Consider the following 25,096-nt stretch of genomic DNA (forward strand, 5'->3'; position numbering starts at 1 on the left):
AAATAATAAAATATTAGTAAAATAATAACCCCCCCATTCCCCCCACCCAGATGACAACACACATTCATACAAACCATTTAATGGGCTCCATCCTGCTTTGGATTTCCCCTCCCAGGCTGGCAGAACCAGGTCTTCAGCACTTTCCAAAAGAATGTTAGAGTGGCGGGCAGTCTAATGTCTGGGGGAATGATGTTCCAGAGAGAGAAAGCCACCATTGAGAAGGCCCCTTCTTTTGGATCCTGCCAGGTGTATCTAGGGGATGGGACCCACAATATTCCTTGTCTCCCCGCTCTAATGTGTCAGGTAGATGTGACCAGCAAGAGATGGTCCTTCAGATAACCTGATCCCAAACTGTTGTGTCTGCACCTTCCAAGCCGGCCCTGCTGCCAGAAAGTGACTTGGAAAGTGAGGGGGAAGGGCCGTCAGGACTTATCTCGGGAGCACCGGCTTCCCTGGCTCAGCTCCAGGAGCCAGAAACAGGCCAGGTGGAAGAGATAATGAGGCCTCCATCCCCTGACTCTTCCCCCCCCCAGGCCACACCTCCAGACCTAGCTGACGGCAATCAGGCCTGGCTGGACCCTAGATTTCATAGGCAGGAGAGGAGGGAACAACAGAACAACAGAAGCAAGGGTGGGGCAGGCCTAGGAAGTGCTGAGTCATGGAGCCACACCCCACAGGAGATAAAAGGCAGCGAGAGCTGCTGTGTCTCTTTGTAACAGGCAAATCCACTGATTGAGCTGATGTTTGTTCCTGGGTGACTCACCAGCGTCGTGGAAGGTAACGGAGGCTTTTGGCAGATTTTTTTTTTTTTTTGTTTACATTTATACCCCGCCCTTCTCCGAAGACTCAGGGCGGCTTACAATGTATAGGGCAATAGTCTCATTCTATTTGTATATATTTACAAAGTCAACTTATTACCCCCCCAACAATCTGGGTCCTCATTTTACCTACCTTATAAAGGATGGAAGGCTGAGTCAACCTTGGGCCGGGCTCGAACCTGCAGTAATTGCAGGCTTTGTGTTCTTAATAACAGGCCTTACCAGATGCTGGCTATTCTGCTGCCAGAGCTGATAGTGCCGGCTAATTAAGCCGTCACTCGGACGGAGGCGAGGTAGGACAGAACACCAAACCATAGAAAGCTTTAAAGGTGACAACCAGCATCATGAACTGTACCTGGAAGCAAATTGGCAACCAATGCGGTTCCCACAGGTGAGGTGATATATGCGGACACTGAGGTCTCCACACAACCATGTGGGCTGCTGCATTTTGCACCAACTGGAGCTTCTGGATACTCTTCAGGGGCAGCCCCATGAAGAGTGCATTGCAACAGTCAAAACGGGAGGTGACTAAGGCATGAGTGGTCGTGGGTAGGAATTGTTGGTCCAGGAAAGGGCATAACTGGTGCACAACCTGCAGTTGAGCAAAGGCGCTCCTGGCCACGACTGCCATTTGCTCTTTGAGCAGGAGTCGCGAGTTCAGGAGAATCCCCAAATTACGGACAGTCTGCTTGGGGCAGTTCCACCCCATTCAAGACCAAAGGTGGCAATTCTCCATGGGCCAAAGAACCCCAAACCCAGAGCCACTCACTCTTTCCGGGGTTCAGTTTCAACTGAATTGCTTTCCCATCCAGTCCCTAACAGCCTCTAGACACTGTGAGAGGGAGGTCACAGCATCGCTTAACTCAACATGGGCTGAAATGCAAATCATTTTGCAAAATTCTGAACTGTTTTCCATTCAGCTTTTTCAAATGGGAATGGGTGTATTTTTGCAGAGCAAAGAAAGTTTCTTTTCTATTTCTAAAGGTGGCCTGAGTATCCTAGTCACCCTCAGTTCCAATATTAGGATCTGGTATCAACAGTATCAGTTGGTATCAATGGACATTTATGAAGATCTGTCTTGCTCCCTTACTGTTCTCTGGAGTCTTCTAATCTGCTACACTGTCTCCTGCCATCACCTTCTATTTTAGTTATGCAATAATAAAAATAAAGAAGAAGGCATTTATTATTTCTGTGTAGGAGCCTTGTATATCTGATGCAAAATGAACAGAAATGAGCAAATAGGACAACACTTACAGTAAAAACAATGGGCTACAAGCAGTGGTGGGATTCAGCCAGTTCACACCACTTCGGGAGAACCGGTTGTTAACTCTCTGAGCAGTTTGGCAAACTAGTTGTTGGAAGAAATCATTAGGGGGGAGAACCGGTTGTTAAATTACTTGAATCCCACCACTGGCTACAAGGGAATTGAGGCTGATTCCACAATCTTTTTACATCTGTTTCGCCAAGTGTCAGGGCAGTGATTAGGTGCCCAAGCAATTGGATTTTTATTTTTATTTTTTCGGATCCAGAGAGAATGACTACAGCAGCATACCCAATAAAGGGACTTTAAGCTTTATTATTAGTTCAAGCGAACAGATTTACATACAAAGCAAGTCGATACCCAAATCTCTTGTCAGCTGTCAGGAGCTCCTTAATAATGAAAGTAAAAATACTCCAAGGGTGGACAGTTCCCACAGTGATTCAAGTTAGATTCTATGCAGAAAGCTCAACAAACAAAACCAACCCCAAGACCTTTATAAAATCCTGGCTTAATAACTTCATGGCCGTGCTATGGTCATGAGACTGCAACCAATACTGGACGACACATGACTTTGGAAGGGGAGTCAAAAGTCTGAGATTTTCACAGGTTTGCAGGTATGTGAAGATTCGTACTTCAACCTGAGTCCGAGGTCGACTCAGCCTTCCACCCTTCCGAGGTGGGTAAAATGAGGATCCAGATTGTTGCAGCCAATATGCTGACTGTAAACCGCTTAGAGGGGGCTATAAAAGCACTGTGAAGTGGTATATAAGTCTAAGTGCTATTGCTATTCTCCTTACTTAGAAACATAGAAAACTGACAGCAGGAAAAAAAAAATCTAGTGGTCCATCAAGTCTGCCCTTTGAATTTGGTTTTTTCCCCTTATGATTTATTTATTTATTATTTCTAAATTTTTATTTTTATATATGATTTATCCCAAGCATGTTTAAACTCAGTTACCGAGGACTGAAACCATTACTTCCACTGGAAGTTGGAACTTCTTTATTCTGGAATGAAAAAACCAGCAGGCTGGCTAAAAATGAGCCCTGAACTTCTAGATCAGGGGTCCTCAACTTTGCGGCTTGGTGGCCCAGATGGGGAGGGAGAGGGGAACTGGGCCACATAAGCAAGACTCACCCTCGGGCAAGTTGAACTTAATGTGTGTGAGTGCTCCGGCCAGCTACTTACATGGTCCAATTCTGAATAGGATATGGCCTGGTAGTGGGCCACGGCCCAGGGGTTGGGGACCCCTGTTCTAGACCTTTCTTAATATGGACAGTGTCAGGGTTCCAATTAACATAACCAATGCAGTCAAAACTCTGGATTTTCTCCAGGGCATAAATTTATTAGGAATGTTGTCGTGTCCCACCCCCACTCTGACGAACAAAGGAAGTCCGTAACAAGCTTGGCAATGAAGCCTCCGCAGCTTGCCAAGTTCCTTCGAGGTTTATCAGGGCAGGCAGGAGTCCAAGTTGTGACTTCAGCAATAGGGTCAGGTATCAGCAAACTAGATAAGACTTTGCTTGACTCAAGGTTGGAATGCCAAAAGCAGGTCCTTTACATAGGCTGTGGGGTGTGGCTCCATGACTCAGCATTTATCCAGGCCTGCCCCACCCCTCCTTCTGCTGGTGTCACCTCTCAGATCTCCGGAAGCGAGGGTCCTCCCACTCTGAATTGTCTTCAGCTGGATCTGCTGTCAGCATCTGGGAAAGGGAGGGGTCAGAGGGAGTAGGGCCGAGTAATTCCAGCACCTGGCTGGCTTCCTGCTCTGAAGGCTGAGCCAAAGGAACACACGCTGTATGAGTGAGGTTTATCGGGCTACTCCTTTCACTCCTGGAATCCTGTCCGGGCATGGGGCCAGGGCTGGGGGCTGGAGGCATGACAGGCCATTCATCTTCATTATCAAACTCAGAGTCTGATAAAAGCCCCGGTTGGAGATGGGAGGGGCCCAGCTGAGGAGAGGAGGGAGGACGAGTCACAACAAATGTCATATTGGCGCAGCTGGTGAAAACCCAACTCTGAAGGTCCTGAGGTCTTCCCCACCCACATCAAAGCCCAAAGTTCTTGCCCCCAGGTCACATGGTCAAATCAGGTCACAGTTCCAACTCCAGTTGGCTTTAGTCCACGCCTTGCCAGCACCTGGTGTGAAAGTCTTTGGCTCCCAAGGGAAAATATTTTATTTTGGCTACACATTCCACCACTATCTCTATCTTCCCCCCTCATGTTCCCACAGCTCCAACCTGCCTTGCTGTGGCAGCCCTGAAGATGCTCCAAAATGGCTTCAGGGCTGACAGACAGCCTATATGAGATAAGTGGTTCTTATCTAATGGTTCTAATTAACTACTAGAAGTGAGGAAAATCAGCTTCACCTTCACTGAATGGCTTTGGACCATGCACTCTCTGTCAACCCAACTTACCTCACAGAGGGCTACTGTGGGTAAAACCAGGAAGAGGCTGATGGATGAAAAACAGGGTATACATCTAATAAATAAAGAGAGCATCTCTTTCTTTTTGATAGTCACTGATAAAATTCCTAATTTTAGTTTATTATAGCTTGGTACAATATCTCAGTGAGCCTTGATAAGTTAGTCTAGAAAAATAGAAATAGAAAAATTAAGACAGGGTAATGTGAATAACATCATTTTGTGGTAAATTGTTAGTATTTGAAACAAATTATTATAAATTAACCATGGGAAGCAAACTAATTCCAGATGTAATAGTCTCCAGATCATCCCGTGACAGGAAATAGATAAAATAGGGAAAATGTTTGTTCGAAAATGCTCTCAAAAGACTTTCCCACACTTTTTTTTTCAAAAAAAAATGTAACCAGGAAATAATTTGTTAAAATGAACCTTTTTATAACCAAATCATGATGATCAAAGCTTCTTCCAGATATCTCTTTCTATTAGGTCAGGTTTTGGTCCTAGTTTAATCCTAACACTTTATGTCTGCTTCTTTATGTCTAGATATAATGACAAACAGATTTAAAATTCTTCAATTCTATCTTTGTCCTTTACCCCATTTTTTTACTTGTTAGATCTTCCAATTCTAATTAAAGAAAACAACGGAAAACTCATGTCTGAAGGTACCCTACCGCTTAAAGGGCCAACTTCTTCATGCTGATATCCCTCTTTTAGAAGAAAGGTCAACTTTTCAGTAAGTTCAGGGCGCTCAATTCTGATCAAAACATTCCCAGGCATGGAGACGAGCTTCATTTCCCAACAAATTCACTTGCAAAATTTTTGTCTGTTCTACATTAATGTCAATCAAGGATTCTTCTTTCTCTTGTTAATCACCTCCCCCAACAAGAATGGAAAGTTGTAGATCTAGTTGTCCAAGAAGGAAATTCGAACCCTCCCCTGTGCCTGGAGTTCTCAACTGAAATAGGAACCTTAGAGACTTAACTCAGTCCATATTCTAAACCTGACACTCAGACGATCAAAACTCTGAAACAGTTGCGTCACGCAACTGTTGTGTTTGCATAGCATGCTAAGGAAAAGGCTGGGCGCCCATAATAACCTGTTAGACAATTCAGACCCAGCTAAATTGCTGAAAGTGGAATGATGCTATATAATATGTTTCAGCAGTTGAAACATATTAGGATTAAAGTGGCTTTAAGGAAAGCCTGCCCCACAAAATCAATGGTATGATAAATCTTGTGGGTTTGACATTCTCTGTGGCAAGGTTGGTTTGTAAAACTTCAACCATTCGAGTTCAACCAAAGTCAGTGCATTTACCACTTGAAGAAAAGATTAAAATATGTATTTAGCCTGGCTTTTTAATTCTATATTTTGTATTTTATATCTATTGGACTTTGCTGTTTTTATGGATATTTTTATTAAATCTTTGCAGACAGTTCAAAACTGGTGGGAAGTAAGTTGTACTTAATTCTTAAAAAGAAAAGTAATACATGCAACATTATATTTCTATTTTAAAGTACCAGTTTGAGAGTATGTTTTTCTTTTAATGTACTTTAGCTTTATGAAGTCCTTTGCATTAACAGGTAAGTCCTTTTATACCAGTTACCCAAATATCTACTCTCTTTGTGCTGTACTCAAAGTTCAGCTGATCTTTTATTTTCTTTGTATTTGATTTCTTCTTCCAAGAGTTAGCCTGGCTGCTTTCCATCTTTGGACAGCTGAAGTGGTTATCGGATCTTGCCTTCTTCTGAAAAATGAGATGCTTAAGTGTCTGGGTTATCCTTTGAAGTGTCCAGCCAAGCCACAGAAGAAAAACAACTACTTCAACAGGGAAAAAGTAATTGTCATGCTCCAAGGAACAAGGGCTTTTTTCTACTGTACAAGAGAGATTAAAGACCTAAGAGATAAAGTGGCACTCAATGGATTCTCTTTGCCAGACTAATAAATTGCTAGTCAAGGATCTCCTTTGGACTGATGGACGAACCTTGGCGAAAAGCCCATATTCTCACTGCATGAAGTTGGTTTGTTTACCCCTTCATTCCTTCATCTCAACGCCCAATGAATCAAAGCTATGGTGGGTTCTATTTTAAGTCCACTCACTCATTCTGATGTGTGAGGCATGCACATGGCCACTGAGAACCACCATTCATGGTGATAATTCCACTTTTATTTTTAATTCTGTGCACCACCACCCTTTCCAACATCAACTAGAATAAGACTTTACACTTTCATTATTTCCAATTTAAAAAAAAGGTACAGGGAGTTGGGACTCTGTTCACCAGTATGTTGACTCTCTAAAACCTGAACAGAATTAATTCAAATGATGTATAGGGAAGAATTCAGTTTTTAAAAAAAACTTTTTAAAATTTTATATACTGTTTTTATTTTTAATATTTTATTTGTACACAGAGTCCCTCTTAAAATTTGATAAATAAATATAGCAATACCAATAGCACTTAGGCTTATATACTACTTGACTTGACTTGACTTTACTACCCTCTCTAAATAGTTTACAGAGTCAGCATATTGCCCCCAACATTCTGGGTCCTCATTTTACCGACCTTGGCAGGATGAAAGGCTGAGTCAATCTTGAGTCAGTCAAGATCGAACTGTTGACAGTTGGTAAAATTAGCCTGCAGTACTGCATACTAACCACTGTGCCACCACAGCTCTATATAAAAATAAGTTAGCAAATGAGCCAGATTAGACTACAAGATGCAGGGGGAGGGAAATGTAGGAAAATTTTCCACAATGCATCCCTATGGGAGAGGCAGTTAGGTTGTTCCTCATAATGCTACCAACTGCTCCTTTCTAAGCTCCACTCAATCACAAGATTCAGAGCCTCACCTGTGCTTTCTAGTGCATGGGTGTCAAACTCGCCATTGTTGCCATCACATGATGTTTTGTGATTTTTTTCCCAATCATGGAGCTGGGGTGGGCATGGCCTACGCGTGATGCATCTGGCCCATGGGCCACCAGTTTGACCTCCCCTGTCCTACTGCATCACACAGCCAAGCACATATTCTGCAACCCAACAAGACAGACACAGACTTCAGAGGATAATTAGAACTGCAAAAAAAGCAATTACTACCGACCTGCCTTCCAGTGAGGACCTGTATATTGCACGAGTCAAAAGGAGGGCTGTGAAAATATTTACAGATCCTTCACATCCTGGATATAAACTGTTTCAACTCCTACCCTCAAAACGACGCTATAGAGCACTGCACATCGGAACAACTAGACACAAGGGCAGTTTTTTCCCAAATGCCATCACTCTGCTAAACAGATAATTCCCTCAACACTGTCAAACTATTCACTAAGGCTGCATTACTATTGCTATTGGTCTTCTCATCGTTCCTGTCACCCATCTTCTACCACTTGTGACTGTAACTTTGTTGCTTGTATCCTTGCTATTTATATTGATATCGACTGTTTCCCGATTGCTTATTTCTACTCTATGACTATCATTAAGTGTTGTATCTGATGATTCTTGATTAACATTGTTAGATCCGATGATGGAAGAGACGGACACAGCTCTTTCAGTAACAACAGCTCTTCATTAGTACACCAGTACAACCCAACAGAATGCTAGTCTGGCACTGTCCTCTTTTATAGAGGGCTGCCAGACGGCTTAACCAATGAGCTTTAAGTATTTTCCCGCCTTTTTGGAGGACCTGAGTGAAAACTATAGTACACTCCTTTTATGGTACATAACAAATGTATCTTGTCTTTTTATGTACACTGAGAGCATATGCACCAAAGATAAATTCCTTGTGTGGCCAATCACACATGGCCAATAAAGAATTCTATTCTATTCTATTCTATTCTATTCTATTCTATTCTATTCTATTCTATTCTATTCTATATAGACATAACAAGGAGAGAGCAGAGAGATGTGTCATATTACTTCGTTACACAAAATAAATATAAATGCCTCCTATGACCCGTATGAAAAATGTTCTGCGTACTTTATCTTTCCATAAAGATTTCATGTATATCCAATGTATACATATCTCTCTTTCTGTCTTCTCTCTTTCATCTTTGATCCTGAACAAATGCACTGAAAACATACAAGTCGTTACAAACATGTTGACAACGTTCTCTTTTCAGCGTGAATTTAAATGGTAGGTCTTAAATTTCTAACGTGCTAATCTCTATAGGAAAAAAAGAAAGAGAGAAAACTAATGAATTCTATTATAACCTTTCTCAGTTTAGGACTCAATTGTTGTGGGATTTCAATTTCCACATCTCCTTGTCGGCGTTATCCAGAAAGGCAAGGGATTCTGGGAATTACCACATCTGGAGGGCATCAGGTTAGGGAAGGCCATGCTAGAAAATTAAATGCAGAAAGAAATTCCTGAAATAAATGGATCAGCTGTATCAGCTGTCAGATGCTCCTCTATTGTGCATGAAGTAATATAAAACTCATTTTATTGCCATGTACATTTTATTTCCTCATTTACAGAGATGGAATTTTCACTTAGGAATAAGCCCGTTTGGTGGCTTGATAGAGCTCAAGCACCCATTGGATAAACCGAAATAATGGAACAGTGATTTGTTACCAGCATTTTAATGAATTTATATCTAAATATCTATCCACAACAGCTGTTAGTTACATTGCTTTTAATCACTTCCCAGCATTCATGCTCATTACAGTAAATGGGAAAAAAAGGTTTTATTATTATTATTCTTCATTGCTACTGAAATAACTGCCAAGGATGATTTATCTCTTTTGGACTAGATGCAATGAATCATAATGTTATGTTACAACAAAGTTAGATTTTAAAAAAAAAAAGTTACAGCTAAACAATATTCAGTAGAAAGCGTTTCAGATAATGGTGCTCAGTTTTCTTGATGGGGGACAAGAAAAAACTGCTTAACTAAGATTGATATATATATAAGAGAAGCCATCGAGATAGAAAAACGTCCACACAGCATGAACAAACAAGATGATACCTCCCGCCTACCAGCCATTTGGAAACCCGCCCTTACTGACAAACGAGTCCCTAACACGAGGAATGACACCAGACCCACACTCACGAGGTTCACACAGGATGTCACCACCTCACATCCAGAAAGCAGACCCAAACCCACACTGATCATGAAGCACGACCAAGGACCAGAAGCCAGACCGCAGCTGCAACATTAGCCATTTCAAACCCCTCCAATCCATACATGCAGCAGACTGACACCCACTATGAAGATGTAGCACGACCACAAATATGAAGCCAAACAACAGCAATGCAGCTCACCAGCTCAAATCCCCCTGCAACTCAGACTAATCTGAGCACAACCAAGTCCCCACCCGAACAGGACACACCCCCATCCAATCAGAGCACAAAAAAACCCCCATCCAATCAGAGCACAGCCAAGCTCCCACCCAATCAGTTCAAACCCCCACTAGCAATTAAAAAAGAAGAAACAGCTGCAATCACACATTGCTCCCAGAAGCACGAAGCTGAAGCCTGAAGATGACGAATGAGACTTCGTCGAAACGTCGCCAAGACACTTCCAATTTTACGCGGGAGAAAACCCAAATAACCAAAGACCTACATACAAACACCCACGAAAACCTCAGAAAACAAATATATATATATATATGTATGTATGTATGTATTTTGCAATATCAGAATTACAGAGCAGATTCTGAGTTCCCAAACTCTGTTCAAAATACAGTGTACTTTAAATAAGAAATAGCAATAGTACTTACACTTATATACCACTTCATAGTGCTTTAAGGCCCTCTCTAAACAGTTTATAGAGTCAGCACATTGCCCCCAACAATCTGTCTCTTCATTTTACTGACCTCGCAAGGATGGAAGGCTGAGTCAACCTTGAGCCAGTCAAGATCAAAGGCTTCGAACTCCTGACAGTCAGCAGAGTTAACCTGCAATACTGCATTCTAACCACCATGCCGCCACAACTCAACAGAACCTGTGTACTGTCTATGTCCTGAAAAAAAGATTTTACTGAGGATTTACTATCACTGGATAAGAAGGTAGAACTGAATGACAACTATCCACATTAAAATTAGTATACTAAAATGGCTATTATCAATGCGTATAATTCTGACACTTCCCTTATACACTTCTCTGAATCAATGTTGCACAGTAGTTAAGCTGTTAATGGACAACCGGAGAAACTCATCACCATCAGCCATGGAAACTCACTGGATGATTTAGGGACAGTCTCTCTTTCTCTCTCTCTCTTTTTCTTTTTTATTGGGTTTTATGGATAGCCAATTAAAAAAAAACTATGGATGATTGGTTTGGCATAGGGTGACTGCAGTGAGGTTATTATAGGCACAAAGATGGAAAAATACTAAAATACAATAGACCAGTGATGGCTAACCTTTTTGCCATTGTGTGCCAAAAACGGTGGGAGCGTGGGGGGGGGTGTCATGCACATGCGTGTCCGCACCCATAAGAGTGCATAAGAGCACAAACGTGCCTACCGTTCCTGTCCTATCGTTTCCTTTCATTATATCCAATTAATATAGTTATTACATACTTATGCTCATATATATGCTTATATATTATCTAGTTATTTTCATGCTTATGCTTATATATACTGTTGTGACAAAATGAATGAATGAATGAATGAATGAATGAATGAATGAATGAATGAATAAATAAATAAATAAATAAATAAATAAATAAATAAATAAATAAATAAATAAATAAATAAATAATTCAATGCATCCCCACCACCATGGCTGCTCTCCCCCAGCTTTTGGCACATGGTGGCATGGTGGGCCCTCTAGGCCCATTTTTTTCCCTCCCCACGTTCTCTTGGAGGGCAAAAATGGCCTTCCCAACCCCCTGGAGGCCCTCCGGAGGCCATAAACAAGCCATTTGCCAACTTCCAGAGAGACAGGAAGGCCCGTTTTTCACTCTCCCCAGGCTCTAGAGGTTTTCTAGGAGCCAGGGGAAGACGAAAACGGCCTTCCCCATCTCCCCGGAGGCTGGAAACATCCTGTTTTGCAACTTCTGGTGTGCCCGGAAGGCCCAAAAATCAGCTGGCCGGGGTGCGCATGTGTGCTGCAGCTGAGCTAGAGCAACGCTCATGTGCCCACCGATATGGCTCCATGTGCCACCTATGGCACACATGCTATAGGTTCGCCATCATGGCAATAGAAGAATGGACTATGAATATGAGAGAAATGGCAAAATTGCCATGTTTGATCAGAAATAAGACAACTTTCCCTAAAAACTAAAAACCTCCTATAAGGTTTCCTGGAAATGGGGAAAATGAATTAATGATTTATGGAATTGCTGATTAAAATGGACTGAGTACAGGATGAAGAGAATAATGAAATAATTTTAAAGAGAAAAGTGTGAAGATGACCTTGTAAATGCTGTAAAGACCAGGAGAGACTTCTGATCTTTCTTATATATTTCTTCAATATTTTTCTCTTCTTGTTTCTTGTTTGCAATTATATTTTCTTTTAATGCTTTTCTTATCGTTTTGCCTAACATTTTTCTTTCTTTTCCTTTTTCTAATTTCACTTTAAAGTAAGCACATTTACTGACTACTTCTACCTTACAGTTTGATTTAATAATTGCTCAATCCAATAATCATGTTTGTAATTACAATCTAGAATGAGGTTGGGACTGTTATTAGTACAATTCTAAAAATAATTACAGGATAGTCCTAGAAGGACTGAGATAATTTAATATTTCTTGGATTGGATCTCACAAAAATATTAATGCAACTAAAATGCCATCCTTTAAATAATGATCGAATTATCCCACTGGTTAAAGCCAATATTATTTAATCAACAAAAGCACATACACAATGTGTGATAGTTCAAAGCCTAAGCAAATGAGTCACTTTGCATCACAATGGTTCCCAGTCAATTTCAGACTAAGCACCAGCGCTTTGTAACATCAAAATATTCATCATTTATGCAATGAAGGAAGGAGTGAGGCTTGAATATAGAATGCCTCTGATGCATTATTCATTAATATTGGGATGAAGAAGACTGGCAAAAAAAACCCACTTGACCTTCAGATGCTCCAGAATTTTCAATTAGCTGGTGGACACACAGGATCTGGCGGATTTTCTTGAAGATGGAGTAATATATTTTAAGCGTGAAAAATCTTGGTGCAAAATCTGTTGAGCAAGAGAAATTTCTGTTGACCAAGACGGCATTCTTCTAATAGCTCCAAACTAAGGAGCTGTCCATTAGTAATCCCCATCATTGTAGCATCAAACAGCGATGACTCGTTATAAGTATTGATGGCAAATATAAACGAAACAGTCATTGGTGTGAACTAGCATTAATGTCTTTAATGTAAAGGCTAAAAATTTGGCAAATGCTGATAACTAAAATCTACTTAGGGATTCAGAATTTTCATCCAGCTTTGGTTGCTAATTTATTTTTACTTTTATTTATTTTTTTAGAAAAAAAAAACTAAGTGGAAGTATATTCTGTTTCATCTCTATTTCTTGGCTGAGGGAGCCAGCATTAATATTTCCATGGTCATGTGGCCAGCATAGCTATATGCCAAAGGTGCACGGAAGGTTACCAAAGTGGTACCTATCTGCTCACATTTGCATGCTTTTTAACTGCTAGGTAAAGGGACATGGTGGCTCAGTGGCTAAGACACTGAGCTTGTCAATCAGAAAGTCGGCAGCTCAGTGGTTTGAATCCCTAGTGCTGCATAACGGAAGGAGCTCCCATTACTTGCCCCAACCTCTGCCAATCTAGCAATTCGAAAACACGTAAAAAATGCAAGTAGAAAAATAGGGACCACTTTGGTGGGAAGGTAACAGCGCTCCACACACCTTCAGCGTTTAGTCATGCTGGCCACATGACCATGGAGACTTCTTCAGACAGCTTGGCTTAGAAACAGAGATGAGCACCTCCCCTAGAGTCGCTAATGACTAGCATGCATGTGTGGGGGAACCTTTATCTTTACCTTTAACTGCTAGGTGGGCAGGAGCTGGGGCAAGGAATGGAAACTCACTCCACTGAAGAGCACTCAGGTCTCAAACAATCTCATGTATATAAGCAGCTTGATAACTGAATGCCTTATTTGATATAATAAGTTGAAAATGCCTTGAAGCATTCTATGACATTGGGAGTTGGATGATTTAGACACCTGGGAACTGGGAAACTATGATCATCCTAGACAAAACTAAGTCCAAAAATTATTCCTAGAAGAATTCATAGAAGCTTGGCATTCTGACAAATTGGCCATCATTGGACACAAAGACATAAATAACATCTACATACCATTCAAAAGAGACAATCAACAAGCCAAAGAAGGAACAAAAAACACCAGAACACTTCCTCACCAACAATCAACACCCTGATGAGCAAAGAGTAATACCAAGATTGACATTAAAATCAACAATCTAGAAGCAAAAAAATACTCCAATCAACGTACTGTCCAACAAGCTAACAGAAACAGCAGCCACCTCAAGGAACCACCAAGACCACCCTCACTAACATGGACAGGGAAAGCCAGTAGAATGCAAAATGAGAGCAAACCCTCCTAGCACTGATGAAGTTACCTAGTTTGTTACCTGATGAAGTTACCTAGCTTGTTACCTCATGAAGTTACCTAGTTTGGGTAATGAAACTCAAGACAGTGAGAACAATCAACCAATGAAACAGAAGTTGCCTTCGGAAGTTGTGGGGCTTTCAAGAAGAGACTGGACTGCCATCTGTCAGAAATGGTGTAGGATCTCCTGCTTGGGTGGGGGGCTTGGACTAGATGACCTACAAGGTCTCTTCCGATTCTGTTAGTCTGTAATCTAAACACCTGTGAGAAAACAACCAAGTTTAGAGAATACCAAGGACCCATGATCTGGACATCTTTCTATTTCACCTTTTAATTTGCATTTTTAATAAATAAAGATCAAACTTCTAGTAAACCAAAGGTAGTCCCAAACTTATGACTCTTTGTTTAATGATAGTTCAGAATTATAATGACCTTGAAAAAAGTGACTTATAACCTATATTCACACTACCTGTTACATAACCTCCATGACTACCTCACATTTACAACTGATTACAATTTCCTGTAGTCACGTGATCATGATTGCAATGTTTTTGCTGATTTCTGGCAAAAAACAGTTATTGGGGAAGCTGGATTTACTTAATGACTGTGTTATTCACTCAAAGAGCATCTTATACATTGTCATAAAATCAGGCACAACCTGACTTAAGACAACAACTTATGACAGAAATTCCTTTTCCAGTTGATGTCATAAGTTCAGAGCTACTTCTGTGTTTCTTTTAAAACATTTGAATAGCTGCCCATCTTAAAACCAAACTCTGGATGACAGAATAAAACAGTACATTCAACAATAAATAATATATAACGATATAATTCTAAAATATGTTGCATTATATGTGGCCTAGGTCAAATATATAATCTGAAATATATTGTAAATAAGCCATGTCAGTTAGTTTCACATTAAAGGTGAACTGCACTGTTTAATTCTGTCACTTTAATGTTGTTATTAGATTTAAAATATTCCCATTTTTCTTCATCAAATGACTGTTATTGGCTGTTATTATTCCTAAATTCAGTCTTTGGCCAAAACATATTCTAAAAGAATTCAGCAATGTTTCTATTTGTCTATACTATTCTTATTTAAGGATGTAGACAATTAAATAATATTATTAAAGGAGATTATAAGATTCTTTATACAGTCCAACATCCTTTAGTGTTTGTGGAGAAAACAACAGAAAGTTTTCTGACATTTTAAAGACGAATACATTTATTATGGCATAAACCATCATGGAACTACAACAAGCTCGTAAGAAGAATGAAATGAGTTCTGGAATTATTGTATGTACAGAGAGAGAGAGAGAGAGAGAGAGAGAGGGAGGTGGGGAGGGAGATTATTATAGTTAAGTATTTTTCTGTATATATCAGCAATAAAAATTAAGGGGGAAAAACTATAATAAAAACATAAAAATTGAAAATGAAGTCAGTCATACTGGTAATTATGATAAACTTTATGGAAGGACTGCATGGATTCCCATCCTTGCTCTTTTACTCGCACAATACATACATTCACATATGTTCAAATTCCTGATCTTCGCATAAACACCCAGTACTAGAAATGGAAACCTTATTATGTCCTGGGAGGCAGGAGGTCTCAGCTGGATTCTGTAGACTGGATTGGGAAACCACATGAGTTGAGTGGACAATTGGCGAAAAGATGGGTAACAAGAAGAGCAGAAGACATGGAGGTGGTGAGACTGAAATTTGGGGCCTAATAATTTAATTTCAAAAGATCAAAAATGCAAAAGTCTTTTACATCCTGGAATTATGGCTGTGCCATTTGATGCCAAAATGGCAAAGATTTAATAGCATAATTTTAATATTTGAGGGTTGTTTATGGATGTTTTGGTAAAATATGGGTAGCAATGAATTATTTTTTTTTACTTGCATTTATATCCCGCCCTTCTCCGAAGACTCAGGGCAGCTTACACTATATCAAGCAATAGTCTTCATCCATTTGTATATTATATACAAAGTCAACTTATTGCCCCCAACAATCTGGGTCCTCATTTTACCTACCTTATAAAGATGGAAGGCTGAGTCAACCTTGGGCCTGGTGGGACTTGAACCTGCAGTAATTGCAAGCAGCTGCTGTTAATAACAGACTGCATTAGTCTGTTGAGCCACCAGAGGCCCAATTTTAGCAGCACTTCAAGGGAAAATGCACCCAGTTCCATCCTTAAAACTCCTAACACCCCAATCCAAATAGTGTAAAATCTTCCCCATATTTAATGATATGGTATCCATAGTAATATCTCCACTGGCTGTCATAGTCAAAAAAAATTGAATGGTTGGGGGGGAAAGTGCCCATTTATTTATTTTTATTTATTTATTTATTAAATTTTTATACCACCCTTCTCCCAAAGGACTCAGGGCGGTGTACAGCCAGAATAAAAACAAAGATGTATACAATTTAAAACAACCTTTAAAAAGAGCAAATTTTAAAGACTGATTATTAAAATTTAAGTTAAAAAGTTAAAAATATTAAAAAACCCAATTAAAATACATCACTAATTATGCCAGTCCCGCTTTAATGAATAAATATGTTTTGAGCTCACGACGGAAGGTCCGAAGATCAGGCACTTGACGCAGGCCGGGGGGAAGTTCGTTCCAGAGCGTCACTGCCCCCACAGAGAAGGCCCTACTCCTGAGGGCCGCCAGCCGACACTGTTTGGCGGACGGCACCCTGAGGAGACCCTCTCTGTGAGCGTCTGGTCGGTGGGAGGCAAAGGTAACAGCAGGCGGTCTCGTAAGTACCGGGTCCTAAGCCATGGGCGCTTTAAAGATAGTTACCAAAATCTTGAAGCGCACCGAAGACCACAGGAAGCCAGTGCAAGCTACGGAGCAGCGATGTCACGTGGGAGCCACGAGCGGCTCCCACATTACTACTCGCAGCCGCATTCTGGACTAACTGCAGCCTCCGGGTGCACCTCAAGGCAGCCCCATGTAGAGAGCATTGCAATAATCCAGCCTAGACGTAACCAGGCGTGGTGACCGTGCATAAGGCATCCCGGTCAAGGAAGGGGCGCAACTGGCGAACCAAGCGAACTTGGTAAAAGGCCCTCCTGGCGACGGCCGCCAGGTGTTCATCAAAAGACAGCCGTCCATCCAGGAGGACGCCCAAGTTGCGAACCACCTCCTTTGGGGCCACTAACTCGCCCCCAACAGTCAGCTGCGCATGCAGCTGACTGTACCGGGATGCCGGCATCCACAGCCACTCCGTCTTGGAGGGATTGAGCTTGAGTCTGTTTCTCCCCATCCAGACCCGTACAGCTTCCAGGCACTGGGACAGCACTTCGACCGCTTCATTGGGGTGGTCCGGGGTGGAAAAGTACAGCTGAGTATCATCAGCGTACAGATGATAACTCACTCCGAAACCACTGATGACCTCACCCAGTGGCTTCATATAGATGTTGAACAGGGTAGGCGAGAGAATCGACCCCTGAGGCACCCACAAGTGAGGCGCCTCGAGGCGACCTCTGCCCCCTGTCAACACCGTCTGCGACCGGTCAGAGAGATAGGAGGAGAACCACCGATAAGCGGTGCCCCCACTCCCAATCCCTCCAACCGGCGCAGCAGGATACCATGGTCGATGGTATCGAAAGCCGCTGAGAGATCTAATAGGACCAAGGCAGAGGAGCAACCTGTCCCTGGCCCTCCAGAGGTCATCCACCAACGCGACCAAAGCCGTCTCCGTGCTATAACCGGGTCGGAAGCCGGACTGGAGCAGGTCCAGATAGACAGTTTCCTCCAGGTGCGGGGAGCTGCCATGCAACCACTCTCTACAACCTTCGCCACAAAGCGAAGGTTGGAGACTGGACGATAATTACCCAAAATAGCTGGGTCCAGGGAAGGCTTCTTGAGGAGAGGTCTCACCACCGCCTCCTTCAAGGCGGCGGGGAAAACCCCTTCCATCAAAGAAGCATTTATAATCCCTGGAGCCAGCCTCGTGTCACTTCCTGAGCAGCCAGCACTAACCAGGAAGGGCACGGGTCCAGTAAACATGTAGTTGCATGTAACCGCCCCAGCAACCTGTCCATGTCCTCGGGAGCCACAGAATCGAACTCATCCCAAATAATCTCAACAAGACGTGTCTCTGTCATCTCAGCTGGGTCCTCGCAATCTTGGTCCAAACTATCCCGAAGTTGAACGATTTTATCGTATAGATAACCGTTAAACTCCTCGGCTCGTCCCTGTAAGGGATCATCCCGTCCCTCTTGATGGAGGAAGGAACGGGTCACCCGAAACAGGGCGGCCGGGCGGTTATCTGCCGATGCAATGAGGGTGGAAGCGTGGGGCGCCGCCTCCTCATTGCCACTAGGTAGGTCCTAGTAAAGGACCTCACTAGTGTCCGATCAGCCTCGGAACGGCTAGACCTCCAAATACTCTCCAGGCGTCTTCTCCGGCGTTTCATCTCTCTCAGCTCCTCGGAAAACCAGGGAGCCAATTGAGATCTACGCCGGGTCAGAGGCCGCAAAGGCGCGACACGGTCCAAAGCCCCAGCCGCGGCCCGTTCCCAGGCCGCAACCAGTTCTTCAGTCGTGCCGTGGGTAAGATCCTCAGGAAGCGGCCCAAGCTCCGTCAGGAACCTCTCCGGGTCCATCAGGCGCCTGGGACGGAACCAACGCATTGGCTCCATCTCCCTGCGGTGGTGAGCGGCGGTCTGAAAGTCTAGGCGAAGAAGAAAATGATCTGACCATGACACCAGTTCTTTCACTAAATCTCCTAAATCCAGATCATTTACCCACTGACCAGAGATAAAAATCAAATCTAGCGCACCTCCCCCAATGTGTGTAGGGCCATCAGTTACTTGAATCAGGTCCAAGGCCGTCATGGAGGCCTGGAACTCCTGAACCACCGTCGACGACAAGCCGGCAGATGGCAGGTTGAAATCCCCCAAGACCAGTAGTCTGGGGATCTCAACCGCCACGCCAGCAAGCACCTCTAGCAGTTCAGGTAGGGCTGTAGTCACGTAGCAAGGAGCCAGGTACGTGATCAACAGCCCCAGCTGATTCCGGTGGCCCCACTTCACAAGGAGGGATTCACAGCCAGCTATCTGAGGAACAGTGGACTCCCTCGGTTCCAGACTTTCTTTAATCACAACCGCCACCCCCCCACCCCTACCTTGGGTCCTCGGCTGATGGAATGCACGGAAACCCGGAGGGCACAGTTCGACCAGGGGTACACCAGGTACATCATCCCTGTCTGATATCCCAGCTTGAACATACCAATAAAAGTCCAGTCTAAAACTCCAACATAACTTGTGGAATATTTTTTTTCTTAATACCCATGTAAAAATTATACCCTGCAGATGTTCAACAAATTTTTATTCTCCTTATTTCTCATATTCTTATTTTTCAGTGTTATTTGCAATGATAAGACTGGAAAGCTACCATTCCTTTTTCATGGGTTTTTGAAAGAAGCATTGATTAGGAAAGACTGGATTATTAAGCATCCCTTCCTGGAGATTTCCTTTTTCCCCATCTGGCCTCAACCAAGATGTCTAAGGAGAATATAAACACTCCAATGGTGATTGAGGATTCTGTTTAGTTTTTGCATTCTGATATATTTTGCTCCAGGGTCAGCTACGGATTAGTCCTTTTTTTAAACATCTATTTATATAAAACTTCTGATGAATCAGAATCCAATGAACGAACATAAAATATGTTTGAGAGTATTCTCACAGAAGGAAGAGAGAGTAGTCTTTAGCAGTGATATTTTGTGTCATGCAAAGACTTCAAACTCAGATGAGACTCAATATTTATATACTGCATGGACTGCTGGCTAATAGTTCTATTTACAAATGACACCTAGGACCAGTCAAGACAGCATACTTCTCATTCTAATGTAAGCACAAAAGATATTTAGCCTGTGATTTTGAATCACAGTAAACTGGCTTTCGTTGCACAAGCCATTCATGAATGGATTTAAATCCTTTTTGAATGGAAGCAGTGTTTAAACCTGAAAAATCCATATAAATATATTCAAGACGCTCTCGTATTTTTATGGTTAAAGAAAAGCACTTTCTTTAAGAATAGGACCATTCATTTTTTTTGCAATTGTATTAGAAGCTACTCCCAACTAAGAGAAGGTGGATTCCTGTTGGATGAATGCATGCATAAAGTTACATCGATCTGAAGTCTGGAAGAAAAAAAAATACAGTTGTTGAATTATGTAAGAAACGAAGGGCAATCAATTATAATTCTGTGGAAAAATCTATTCTAAAGGGTCTCATTCAATGGGATGAAAAGCAATTACTTGTAGTTTGTCTAATTTTTTTTTTTAATGAAGAAAAGAACATTTCAGCAAATTCTCAGCAGGGAGCAAAGTTTTGGGATTCCAATTTACAAGAAAATAGTTGAGAGATGAGAGTTTGTCCCCAGTGTTTCTCTGTAAAAAATAGTTACTAGAATTAAATCCCAATGGGAAACATCAGAAGGAAAGTCTTCCCGGGATTTTTCCCATTGGAAAGAGGGATGGCAAGGCTTGGATGTAGATTTTAGAATAATATTTTAAAAAAAAAAAGAACTTCTTTTGCAGACAGAAGAAAACTTTATTGTTATCCAAGCACAGATTTTACAAAATCTTTCTTTTATACAGTGTCAATATGCAAACAGCTCTCAACCCCATTCCCATTACCCCTTTGGAAAAACTCCATTAAGGAATCCCCCTCCAAAGGAAGGGTGCTGTTGTGGTCCGTCAGCAAAGCTGGCAACAAATTCAGACAGCGATGAGGCTGAGGAAGAGCGTGGGCCAGTCCTGAGGCTGGGCAAGGCCCAGATGAGGGCTCTGTGTTGGAGGCTGAGGTGGGGCCAGGGCCATTGGGGAGTGAGGTGCGGACTCCAGAGCCTCCAGAGGCTGACAGTAGTGAGGCAGAGGAACAGGAGGAGCCTGTTCCTAATGCACGCATGAGAAGAGCTGCCAGAAGGCAAGAGCAGCTAAAACAAAGAGGACGACTCGGGAGTAGGGCCAAGAGATGATTGGCCCCTCCCATAAGGCTTAAAAAAGACCAGCAACAGTGTTTGGGCTTTGGTGGAAAACGACGTTGATAGCTTCGTCTTCTTGCATTTATTTTGTATCGGTGTCTTCTGAACTTTTGCCAAGAAAGGCCTTTGGCAGTTGGCCTAATTGGACCAAGGTTGGTGATAGGACTGAGGAATTTTTGTTGGGAGGAATTTGCTTTAATTTAGTTGAACTATGCTGAGAATGAAGTAATTCTCAGCTGTTTGAATAAAGTTTGTTTGTTTTTTCACTGACTGAGTTTCCTTCTACCTACTTGGGCCTGGGTTACAACAGGTGCCTAAATGTCCTTCATTTCTGTAGAAACAGTCCAAAGTTGTGTTTTGATGAGGACTTTGTATCTTTGATACAGTGAGCAATTGTTATACTGTTACTTATAATCAAGGCCTAGCTAGTCCAGCATCAAGTTTGTTGGTAAAAAGATCTTCTTGTTAGCACGCCAAGTGGTCCCTCTAGCTAGGGTGTAGCATTTTCTTCTCCCACAAAATAAAATCGCAAGGGTTTTTAATCCATCTTTCATAAATTCCCAATTCCTGTAATTAGAGCCAAAGTGTTTCTCTAAGGCATTTCAGGATAACTCTCCTTAAATTATGTCATAGAATCATGAGGCTGGAAGGGATTTTGGAGATTTTCTAGTCTAACCCCCTTCCTATGGAAGGAGACTTTATATTATCTTGGACAAATGGTTGTCCAATCCTTTTATTTTTTATTTATTTTATTTATTTATTTTGTCAATCATATATAAGATAACAGGTAAAAGTATAAACATAATTTGGATACATCAAAAGAGTAAGTAAAAGCACTGCAGACAATGAGTAGAGTAGAGTAGAGTAGAGTAGAGTAGAGTAGAGTAGAGTAGAGTAGAGTAGAGGAATGGAATGGAATGGAATGGAATGGAATGGAATGGAATGGAGGGTGAGTGTAGCGAGGGAGGGAAGATTTGAAGTCAAGAGTATCACATTTTATCTATTTTCCTATAGTTCCATAGTTTTCCTATGGAACTATAGGAAAACTAATAGGGGTTTCCTATTATCTTTGGCATTCTAGCTCCACCTATCTAGGTCTCCCTAATATGTATTTATTTATTTTGTGCAACTTGAGCATCTAGCTCCCCATTGAAAACACACCTTTCTTATTTGCTTCAACAAGTGGCAGTACCTTGGAAGCTAAGCAGAGACAGACTGGTTAATATTTGGATGGGAGACTACATAGGAGAGTTATAGGAAAATTAAAATAAATTCCCCAGATGGCAATAACGGACTCTTTAGTGTTGCCAAGAAAACTGAATCCTCAGTAGAGCTGTTAGACAATACAAATTTGAAGGCAAAGAGGGGCTTTAGAGTGTACAACAAGATGCTTTGGAATGGACAGAAGTAAACATATAGTGTGTCAGTTTTGGAAGGCAATTTTCTTTTTGCTTCTTAACTGCCACATATTTTAGCTGGGGAAGTTGGGAGGGGGCTGTTGTTGGAGCGGTAGAAAGTTAGTCATAACAACATTCCGTATTCAAGGACATCCTGCATCTGATGGAGACTGCCTGAAGATTGTATCCAATTGAGTGTGAAGAGTTGATTGGACAATGTGATGAATGTGATGAACTTGTGGGTGTGGGGCAGAACTGTGAACTGTCAGCTGGATGTGGAAAACCTGGAAGCTTTCAGTTTCAGGTTTTCCCAGCTGTGCCAACATGACATCTCTAATAAATTGGAACTTTGAGGAACCTCAAGTCTCAGAGCTTTATTTCATTGGGGGTGTTCCTTGGAACCCTGACACAGTGATTAACTGGTTGTCTTATATGCCATGATCGAGGATAAGTTGTTTGGTTTAGGGAGTTATAGATGGGTCCTATAGGTGTACACCAATGTACCTTTTAGACTTGTAAACTTCAAGTGTTACCATGAGTCAGATTCAGCTTTTCATCATCATCTTTTTTTTTTTACATTGAGATTTACTAAATGGACAAATAAAAATGGGATTCAGTAAAAGAATTCCTGCAGTTTTTACTCTGCTAGTTGTTGCCAACTACAGGGGGCGGTGTTCATCTCTGTTTCAAAGCTATTCAGCCAGCCCTGTCCAAAGACATTTCCATAGTCATATGGGCAGCATGTCACAAAGTGCAGTTACATTCCTGGAAAAGTGGTACCTATTTATCTACTTGCATTTGCATGCTTTCAAACTGCTAGGTTGGCAGAAGCTGGGGCGAGAACGGGAACTCACCCTGTCACGTGGCACTTGGGTCTCAAACCTGAGCTGCTGACTTTCCAGATGAAAAACCCAGCATCTTAAGTGTTGAGCCACTGTGTTGCCCCCAATCAGTAAAGAGAACGCATAAATGGGATTACTCTTAAAATAAAAAGACAACATGAAAAGAACACACCATCAAAATGGGATGGCAGAAAAAAACTTCAAGTTTCAGGAAGATTTATAGACCACAAATCAGGAGACCTTTGTTTTAAAAAAGGTGTGTTGGGGATTTCAAACATAAATCTATTTCTTGGGGTTGAAAGAATGCATTCAGAATTTAGAGACTGAATTCTGCCTCTATAATGGCCACCATCTATTACATTATTGTCATTATTATTTTTTTGCCTTCTGCCCATTCAAAGCACATTAGAAGATGCTTAGTAGCATGAGTGGAAAGTAACCTTCAGGTGATAAGAGAGTAATCACTATTATTTTGTTCCCATAGCTGGGGGAAATGATTTTGGCAGGGGTGGGCTTCAAAATTTTTAGCAAGGGGTTCTCTGCCTGGTTCTGGGTGGGTGTGGCCATGTCAGCCTCCTGCACCACAGAGGGAGGGGGGCGTTTTTGTCCTCCCTGAGCTCTGGAGGCTTTCTGCGAGCCTCTGGGAGGGCAAAAACAGCCTTCCCAAGCTCCGGAGTCCCTCTGGAAGCCGGAAACAGGCGTGTTTCCATCCTTCCCGAACTTCCGATAGGCCTGTTTTTTGGCCTTCCTGAGCCCTGCACTTTCCTGCATCCTGGGAGGGAAGGGGAGGGGTGGGTGGGGCCAGCCAGGAATGGGATTTGGGGGTTCTCCAAACTGCACAGAAAGTTAGCTAGAGGTTCTCCCGAACCCCTGCAATCCCACAGCAGCCCAATCCTGGAACTTGGACTGGTAAAATGATAAGTAGACTCTCTCTTGGCAAAATTTGTTTCCCTTTTAATTAAAACACCATGAAAACAACACAAAGTGCCCATGCTACGGTTTTGCCTTTAACGTCATCCTAAGACGATTTGTGCTTGTTCATCTAAGTAAATACTCCAGGAAAAGACAAGTGTCCTATGTTTGCAATAATCCAAGAGATAAGCACTGTTGGTAAATGATTACTAAAAGTAATGCCACATCTCTGCCTGCAGATCAAAACAAAACTGCTTTCGTTGCTTCCCTAAATGGAAAAAAATAACATTTGTTGCTACAATGATACAATATTTGTCGGTAGGATGTGGGTGGACATTTAATTTTAGCTCCATTGAGGATATTTGGGTTAAGACGTTATTAATCCCTGAGCATGTTATTTATTTATAATTCTTCCTTCATAGTTATCCATTCAGGAAGCTTATAGTAACTTTTACTAATCCAACATTGGTTTTTCAAGCCAAGCACAAGTCTGGAGTAGTGACAGATTAATTTGCTGTATTCAGAACCCCCTTAGTGTTTATATTAGCTTTTCTGGGACTCTTAACATTTATCAAAGTTTTCTTCCAGCTCAGAGTCATGATGTATGAACAGGTATACATCAAACCAGGTATATAGCCTTATGTGGATCATCATGTTTCATATTCCATCCTTCCCTCCTAAGCATTAGATCCAGGAATGAAGAGGGAGAAAGAAATAGAAAAAATTTGATGTAAGCCTTGTGTTCTGTCCTCCTTCGCATCCGTCAAGTGATGGCTTAATTAGCCGGCACTATCAGCTCTGGCAGCAGAATAGCCAGCGTCTGCCAAGAGCCTTCGTTATCTTCCACGATGCTGGTGAGTCACCCACGAACAAATTTCAGCTCTTAGTCAATCAGTGGATTGGCCTGTTACAAAGAGACACAGCAGCTCTCGCTGC

The 25,096-nt window shown here is 41.9% G+C and overlaps 1 long non-coding RNA gene across 1 annotated transcript in view; it reads right to left on the bottom strand.

Annotated features, from left to right (window-relative positions):
* Positions 1-5,361, bottom strand: part of LOC131203965 (uncharacterized) — a 38,816-nt gene extending 33,455 nt beyond the window's left edge. Inside the window, exon 1 of the long non-coding RNA XR_009156502.1 lies at positions 5,171-5,361. This is a non-coding gene — a long non-coding RNA (uncharacterized LOC131203965). The remainder of the gene's footprint in view (positions 1-5,170) is intronic.
* Between the last annotated feature and the right edge of the window lie 19,735 nt (positions 5,362-25,096).

This window comes from Ahaetulla prasina, chromosome 9, assembly GCF_028640845.1.
Source record: "Ahaetulla prasina isolate Xishuangbanna chromosome 9, ASM2864084v1, whole genome shotgun sequence".
Classification (NCBI taxonomy): Eukaryota; Metazoa; Chordata; class Lepidosauria; order Squamata; family Colubridae; genus Ahaetulla; species Ahaetulla prasina.